We start from the raw sequence: 9353 nt of genomic DNA, 5'->3' as shown, positions 1-9353 counted from the left end.
TTTATGCCCTCATTATATAATGTACTATTACAATGTGCGGACGATTAGCCACACAACTTATTTACCTTTTTATTAATTTTAAGGAAAATAAAAAGGGTAAAGAAGAATAACTTATTGTATTGTAGTATATATTGTAGTATATACGTATATTATTTATTATACGTTACAAATGATTATACTATTATTATTATTATATATTACTAGCTATACCCTGCCACGCGTTGCTGTGGCTCTCTATTCTTATGCTAGGTTTTTTTTTTCAAATTTTCTTTGCTTTCGTTGTTTAACTTTCAAGAGCATTGCTTTACTGTTGCTCTTTTTATTTTATTTTTGAATAAGCACTCATTTCATATTTATTTTTTCACGTGCGCACGCTGTAGAAATGGAAAAATCCTTTTTTAACTTCTAACCAAGCTACTTTATTATTTATCCAATTCCAGTTCTCCAATCTAATTTGTAGTCTCTCGATAACTCGTTGTTTATTATGCTCAATTCTATTACTTTGCTGCCCGTGCTTTTCCTTCTTGAGCCTAGAGGACTTCTTGCTTCTTCTTCTGACAAGAGGGGAGTAATTACTGCTGTCTACCTAACATATATTATTAATATTGTTAAAATTTGAAAGACGATTCATCTCTTTAGGGAAGTACGGTGTACTGTTTGCCTAACATATAGTATTAATTTTTCTTAAATTAGAAAATTTTTTAAAGTCTAACATCTTGTAAATTTTTTTTTTTTCCTTACCTTAGTTCTCCGAAAGTTCTTAAACACATATTGAAAGCTGCCATTGATTCTAAATTGCCATATACAGGCTAAAAGAAACATTCTCAAATTAAAGGCCTGCATTTATGAAACAACCAGTAACAAATCTAATATTCATTTATTCACGTACTTCTAACTAAATTCAATACAACGTTGTGTCAAAATTTCAAAAATATCAGTGAAGAACTATTTTTTACACTTAAATTATGGCTATCATTTTTGAAACACCCGGTATATTCCAAATCAGACCCCATAAGAACACTCCCGGTATCGAATGCAACATTGTATTAAAATTTCAAAGCAATCGGAGAATAACTGTAGGAGATCTTAGGTAAGGAACAAACAAACATTTACATTTTTATTTATATAGATAGATTATATAATTCGTGCCTCTCGGCTTCGGATAGCCTCCGGTTATATCTCCCATATTAACATCTAATAATAACATTAAAATTCATTACAGAATAAAGAAAATTAACGCTTTGCCCTTGAAAACATAATGACAATATAATGCATAACACAACATATTAGGTGTATGAATTAATTCGGTCCATTTGGCGGTCAATTGCTGTGTACTATGTAATTTTCTAACTTCTAATGTCTGCAAAAGGCTTTATGGTTTAGTGTTGACATCTGGCAATAATATTCAGTTGATAAGTGTTTAGGTTTATCAAAAGATATGGTAGTGCCTCGCGCCAAGTGTATGCGCGCGAAGCACTGCTGTGTGCCTCTATTTACGCGAGACGTTGTTTGCAAGATTACGTAGATTGTCGGATCTCAATAACGGCTGAATCGATTAATTTCTAAATAAGCTTAGTGAATAGCTTGCATCCGATTTATATAACAAAAGTGTTTTATTTTTCCACTACGTGACTTACGAGCGAAGATATCGCGATTTAAAGTTTCGCATCAAGAGTAAAATTTTTAAGAAACGTCGTCGTCGTCATTATTATCGTCGTCGCCTGTAACAGATGGTAGGGATTTGTATTTTTGCTTTTCGCGCGATAGATGGTTACGAACGTGACAGAGGCACGAGAATTTACAAAAAGTGCATGTTCGTGTCCGCGGAAGAACAGAACGAAAAATTACGTGTTTTGATTGGCGGTCGAGTCCGCCTGTCAAGATAACAGTGAATCCGTAGCGAATTTCATGGAAGTGATCACGGAAGGTGATGTGACAGTTCATGGTTAATCACGCGCGCGAGGTTAATAGCGAGTTTTGTATTTTTGTCGTATATTATATCATGAAGGGAAATACGGCTGTACCGAATTTGGTGATTAGTATTACGTACTGTGCTTTGTATAATCAGATAAGTACATTCCCCAAAATTTTTATATTTTTAGTAGTTCATCATTAGTGATACCATTTATATCAGTACATGCCGTACTCAAGGCGCGTGATCCTGTCCTATACATGTTTTTATCATACTTTTCATATTGAAGATCATGTTATGTAAGAATTTCATTTAAGGATCTACATTTCTTAAATTTACGCCAATCATTTATGAAACACTCTGTCTGTATATGAAAATCCAAACCCACGGCAACCATGCTTGATTATTTTTGAATAAAATGAGATTATTTACATATCGTATAATACAGTCTTTTGTGTTGCCTTTTCCTTCTGGTGCCGATCTCAAGCGTGAACTTATCCAATACATGTTTTTACAAAACTTTTCCTAATTAAGTTCATATTATAAAACTTCCTCTATATTAAAAATTCGAATGTATCAATATACAGGTTGTTTCATTTTAGGACCTACATTTCTTAAAGTTACACCATTTATAAAACACCCTCCAGTATACGGAAAATCCAAACCCATGGCTGCCATCCTAAAAAAATTTGGAATAAAATAAGACCATTTGCAAGTGTTTCGGGCCACAAATGACGGTGTAGTTCACGGTCATACAGATAAACGCATATTCGTTACTTATCTATATAAAGAAAATTTTGGAAAAACCCTTTTTATGTAAAAAACAAACCCCTAATTTTAATCCGGAAGAAATTTAAAACAAAATAAGACCAATTGCATGTGGTTTGGACATCAAATGACAAAAATTATCGCGGACATACAGACATACAGACAACTTAACTTATATATATAAATTTTTGAAAAAAGTTTTTTTTTAATTCTCTCCTTCCTTTTTGATTTCTTCTTTTCTTTTCTCTCCTCGTTTCTCTTTCCCGCTTTTCCTTTTCAGAACGCTTTTCCGAACACTTTTCAATTACTGAACCAAATATAAATAATTTTTGAAAAAATCTTTATATCGAAAAACCATACCCATAGCAGCAATCCTCATAAAATTTTGAATAAAATAAAACCTTTTACACAAAATATGATTAGACTTATGATTTTTTTTAAATAAATTTTTGAAAGACCCTTTATTTCGTAAAACGTAACCCATAATAGCAATCCTCGTAAAATTTGAAATAAAATAAGACCTTTTGCATTAGAATTGGGCCACAAATGACAAAAGAGCGCAAAAATTTAAAAAATACGGACAAATAGACATCCGTTTTTTTTTTTTAATTTTTTGAATAACCCTGTATATCGAAAAAACCAAACCCATAAGAACAATCCTCGTAAAATCGGGCCACAAATGACGATAGAGTGCGCAAAAATTAAAAAAATACGGACACACAGACGCCAGGTTTTCATAAAAAATTTTTTTGAAAAACCCTGTATATCAAAAAACCAAACCCATAAGAGCAATCCTCACACAATTTGGAACAAAATAAGATCTTCTGCGTTGGAATCGGGCCACAAATGACGAAGGAGTTGGGGAACATCAGGACGTACAGACTCCCGGTACTTATACAGGGTGTTTGGTAAAGATTTATGCAATTTTTACAAGCAGGTAGAGCGCATTAAGCTGAACAGAAAAGTCCTCATCGTTTTTCCATTTTGGCAATAGTTAACAAGTTATAGACTTGTAAAATTTTCTGTATTAGCCCGGCCTACCGGCAAATGCAAGCGCGCCGAGCGCCCGGCCGCGACGGCCGCCCCTCCCTAGCGCTTGAACCTTGAGATTGCTAGGCGCGCGGGGGGAATTGTTACAACAAGCGGCAATGGCTACACACAAGCGACGCGTAAAGCTGGATTCTCTCTTTGAGTTATGATAGTTCCTTACTTTTTTTAATGAAAATAAAATTTTCTAACGACAAAAAGTATGTTTGTACGTGTACATACATGTGTACAAAAAAATATCAGTTCTAATGCTTAAAGAAGCAATTACTAAATTTATTTTTTTTAATAAATTATGATTATTTTTATTAAAGATAATTTTTTGATGATAGTCTTAAACGTCGTAAACTGTCATTATAAATTTTAGAGAAGCTATTATCATGTGCTCAAAAAAAAATTTGTACTTCTTTAAACAACATTAGAAAATTTTATCGATTAAAATGGAAATAACAACCAAATAAAATGTTTGTTTCAACTTTATATTTTTAATTAAAAATTAAATAACGAGGATATTTATATTTTTAATAAAATTAATTCTTGTGATAGACTTATAATGCACGGAAAAACTTTGTGTAAAAAATTATTATGGTAAGTAGTAAACGCGTGCTAAGGAGGAATTATGAAAATTTTTATTATGTTCTTCATCAAATTACGATAATATTTACACTACTTATATGATATAATTCTTTGAAATTTCTTCTTACAGTTCGTGGTTACTACCATAAATAATAAATCATACATAATTTTACTATAAAATTTTCTCCGTGTAGATTTACGAATATATGAATTTATTAAATGTTCGAAAGCTTATAAACAATATTTATTTAATTCAAGAAAATTTTAGTATGTAATGTGTGTGTGTGTGTGTGTGTGTGTGTGTGTGTGTGTGTGTGTGTGTGTGTGTGTGTGTACTTACGCGAGAAAAAAATAATCACTTTGTGACAGGAAAATGATTATTCTTTATTTCGTGATTTTATATCACTGTTATTATTCATGCTGATTACTATAATATACAATACACGCACACGTAAAAAAATATGATTCTAGTTTTAAGAAAATCAATTATTCACTTTTAATTTTATTTTTTTTTAATAATTATCTTATCTTTAATGGTTGAAAAAAATATTCTGTTGATAATAAACACCTCACTTTACATAAAAAAATGTTTAACATTTTCGTGTATGTACACACACATACACACACACACACACACACACACACAATTACATACTAAAATTTTCTTGAATTAAATAAATGTTGTTTATAAGTTTTCAAACATTTAATAAATTTATATATTCGTAAATCTACACGGAGAAAATTTTATAGTAAAATTATGTATGATTTATTATTTATGATAGCAACCACAAACTGTAAGAAGAAATTTCAGAGAATTATATCATATAAGTGTAAATATTATCGTAATTTGATGAAGAACATAATAAAAATTTTCATAATTTCTTCTTAGCACGCGTTTACTACTTACCATAATAATTTTTTCCACAAGTTTTTCCGTGTATTATAAGTCTATCACAAGAATTAATTTTATTAAAAATATAAATATCCTCGTTATTTAATTTTTAATTAAGAATATAAAGTTGAAACAAACATTTTATTTGGTTGTTATTTCCATTTTAATCGATAAAATTTTCTAATGTTGTTTAAAGAAGTATAAATTTTTTTTTGAGCACATGATAATAGCTTCTTTAAAATTTATAATGACAGTTTACAACGTTTAAGACTATCATCAAAAAAATATTTTTTATTAAAAATAATCGTTATTCATTTAAAGAAATAACTTTAGTAATTGCTTCTTTAAGCATTAGAACTGATATTTTTTTGTACACATGTATGTACGCGTACACACATACTTTTTGTCGTTAGAAAATTTTATTTTCATTAAAAAAGTAAGGAACTATCGTAACTCAAAGGGAGAATCCAGCTTTACGCGTCGCTTGTGTGTAGCCATTGCCGCTTGTTGTAACAATTCCCCCCGCGCGCCTAGCAATCTCAAGATTCAAGCGCTAGGGAAAGGCGGCCGTCGTGGCCGGGCGCTCGGCGCGCTTGCATTTGCCGGTAGGCCGGGCTAATACAGAAAATTGTACAAGTGTATAACTCGTTAACTATTACCAAAATGGAAAAACGATGAGGAATTTTCTGTTCAGATTAATGCGCTCTACCTGCTTATAAAAATTGCATAAATCTTTACCAAACACCCTGTATATATAGAGCCCGCTTCGCGCGGGCTCAAAAGCTCTTTCTTCACGCGCACACATACATAAATACCGGGTTTGTTTGCCCGCGGACTCTAAATACTCGCACGTAAATACAGGTTGTTTCTGTAATGTTGGCAGTAACATTGTTTAAAAATTCTTCTTTGAATCAACCTGTATTTCGAAATACCGCTTTATACATCGTCGAAATGTTTTCGAAATGTCATTCTTTTTAAACATCAATTACTCTCTTCTATTATAATTAAATCTTCTAAACCTTCTTCTAAATTTTAAAATTTTTTATTATAATAAAATTTTTAATCTTTTTCAAAATAACATGCAATAAATCTATCAACTTATATTTTAACTGATTTATTCATTTATTCGTGTATTTATTACTCATTTTATTTTTCTAATCATTGTCTCAGATTTCGATTGTTTAGACTCCCTTTGATGATTTAAGGATGTATCGGACATACAATCTTAGACAAAAGTACATGAAATTTGAAATACTTAAATATTTACGCCTAACGCATAATAAATCTAGATGTAAGAAACTTGACCGATAGTTGGAGTCTTATTTTTACTCTTACAAAGGTATTTTTCACATATTTGCGATTTTTTTCACTTATGAGTTTAAACTTTTGACAGTGAAAATGCACAAGTATCTCAAGTTATGTTTTATTTCTTTAAAACAGTGTAGTGAAGACAATTGAAACTTGGCAGATATTTTCATCTATTCATATATTAAATGTACCAAAAAGTTCAAAACACTGGTACTATTTCTTCTATATTTTTTTAGCTGTTTTATCAAGATCGTTTTTTTTTCCATAAGATGGAAAAGAATATCATGTAAAATTAGTGAAAATTAACATAGTTATAACTCAGCAGTCGTTTAGTGGATACGTTTTCAATTTTTTGCAGTACATTAAGGAAACTAAAAGAACAATTTCACAAATTTTTTACAACTTTGTACATTTTGAACTTCGGTCCAATACATCCTTAACCCTCTGCCTACACATGAGGTTACGGTTACCCCAGTCAATTTTGAAATGTCCGCTACTTAAAAGTATTTAGCAAGGGGACGCTGGGACTGGGAAGGGGGGAGGGGAAATTTGAACTGTGCTCTACTTATTCCTCTTTGGGTGTTGTTAATGTTCTGAAAACAACAGAAGTAGGAGCATCGAAAGTGTGCGTTGGGGTTACAGTTACCCCGTGTGTAGGAAACGTAACAAAAAATTTTTTACCGAGATATATTACAAATTACATAATTGTAATTGAGCAACAAAAAATTGTTAGCAAAAGAAATATTATGTGTTTCTTTTTATAAAACGTATTTTAACAAAAGTTCGAAATTTAAAAGATAATTAAAGTTATTTTTTTGTTCATTACGTATCATTTACGCATACAGTACTTATATACAGAGATGGGCGAATTTGTAATTGACTATTACCAAATTACAAATGCTCAAAACAATGAATAATTAAATGTGATTTAATTACACATTACTTTGAACATTTGTAATTAAACACCATTGAATTACTAATTTGTTTGAACATTTGTAATGGATGTTCAAAGTAATTAAATTACACTATTGTAATGTAATTACATTTGTGTAATTTATTTATACATTTGTGTAATTTAATTACATTTGTGTAATTTAATTACATTTGTATAATTTAATTACATTTGTGTAATTTAATTACATTTGTGTAATTTAATTACGTCTGTATGTGTAATTTAATTACATTTTAATTTTTATTCGAATTGAGTTAACATAAGTTCATAACTTATGAAAAATATCTTATGCATGGGAGAAAGCTTTTCTTTCAGACTCGTATGATTGCCGCCCAAGCAGAAGGCAAATTTCACGATCGTCTAAAAAATGTCGCTTTCTCCGCTAGATACTCAATATATTATTTTTGCAGTATGTACAGTATGTACACTCTCACGTTCTCTTTGTCGTTAACTCAATTCGAATAAAAATTAAAATGTAATTAAATTACACAGATGTAATTAAATTACACAAATGTAATTAAATTACACAAATATAATTAAATTACACAAATGTAATTAAATCACGCAAATGTAATTAAATCACACAAATGTAATTACATTACAATAGTGTAATTTAATTACTTTGGACATCCATTACAAATGCTCAAAATAATGAGTAATTAAATGGAACTTAATTACAAATGCTGAAAATAATGGATAATTAAATGGATTTCAATTACAAATTATAAAAGTAATATGTAATTGAATGTGTAATTTAAAGACAAAAGTATTTGCTGCTACCCATCTCTGCTTATATATATTACCAATGTCGCGATCACTGCGAAAATATATTGCAATTGTAGCATTACAAATTAAAAATTTTTTTATAATAAATAAAATTTTTTGTAATAAATATTTTTTGTATTAATAATTATGTTTTTGTGTATTAATAATTGTTTTTTAAATAAATATTATTTTCTTTTATTATTGTGTTTGAACTGCATTCATTTTTTACTAAATTCACATTACAAAATAAATATATTTTTTTAACAAAATAAAAAAAATTACGATAGATTCTTAAAGTACAACTCTTCCCCTTTCCATTGATCACCATTTTAATTACTTTATCTATTTTTTTCTAATAAATACAGGCGTTTGAAAGAAAGGCAAATTTTTTCGAAAATTTTTCGTTCCTTTCTCATTTTTTTTTTAAATCTCTTTTCTTTTTATATCTTCGACTTTTCAGCCAAGACCATCATAATTCTGAGATTTTTTCTTTTCGATTAAAAAAAAAGAAGTTAAAATTGATTAAATACATTTGGAGATATAAGTTAACGAAATTTTGGGGTTTGCGTAACCCCTTTTTGTATCTGGAGATGAATCTGGAGAAAAATAAGGTGTGTAGGCAGAAGATTAAAGAGCGCCCGCATTAATCGTCTGTTTCGTGGACATCGAGTTTTGATACGATTTTGGTGGTAAATGATTGCATATTATCAAACATTCATCCCCTAAAAATTTCGAATTGAGCATACCTTTTATTTTTGAGATATGATGGATTATAGTTGATATTATTCACGAACTTGTTAAAATACGTTTTATCAAAAAAATCACATAATACTTCTTTTGTTAACAATTTTTTGTTGCTCAATTACAATTATGTAATTTGTAATATATCTCGGTAAAAAAGCTACTTCTTCTTAAACTTTTAGAAAAATCATAGTAAATACTGCAGTTTTTCAGAATTCGATGGTATTTATATTTGAAATATTGTTATAATGTTATTGGATTTATAAAATATAAGGCTCGATTAATCCGTGTTGACATAAAATAACGTTAATAAAACGTTCCCGTCTTTTATGTACTCTTTCTGTGATTGCTGAGATAGATTAAAAACATTTTTCTGAAAATTGTTAGTTGACCTC

At 29.6% G+C, this 9353-nt stretch overlaps 1 protein-coding gene across 5 annotated transcripts in view; it reads right to left on the bottom strand.

Moving 5' to 3' along the window:
* Positions 1–283: 283 nt before the first annotated feature.
* The window catches only part of LOC114254177 (fatty acid synthase-like), a 56981-nt gene continuing 47911 nt past the window's right edge, over positions 284–9353 (bottom strand). For 2 of the 5 annotated variants that reach the window (XM_036286740.1, XM_036286742.1), the window contains exon 21: positions 284–586. The gene's annotated coding sequence lies outside the window, so the exon portion shown is untranslated. Of the gene's footprint in view, positions 587–2521; positions 2592–9353 lie in introns of all 5 variants that reach the window. The other 3 variants (XR_004963215.1, XR_004963216.1, XM_036286741.1) reach the window with 3 other exon arrangements.

This window comes from Monomorium pharaonis, chromosome 5 (assembly GCF_013373865.1).
Source record: "Monomorium pharaonis isolate MP-MQ-018 chromosome 5, ASM1337386v2, whole genome shotgun sequence".
Taxonomy (NCBI): Eukaryota; Metazoa; Arthropoda; class Insecta; order Hymenoptera; family Formicidae; genus Monomorium; species Monomorium pharaonis.
Note: the sequence above shows the minus strand (reverse complement) of the source record. Positions and strands in the feature narration are given on the sequence as shown.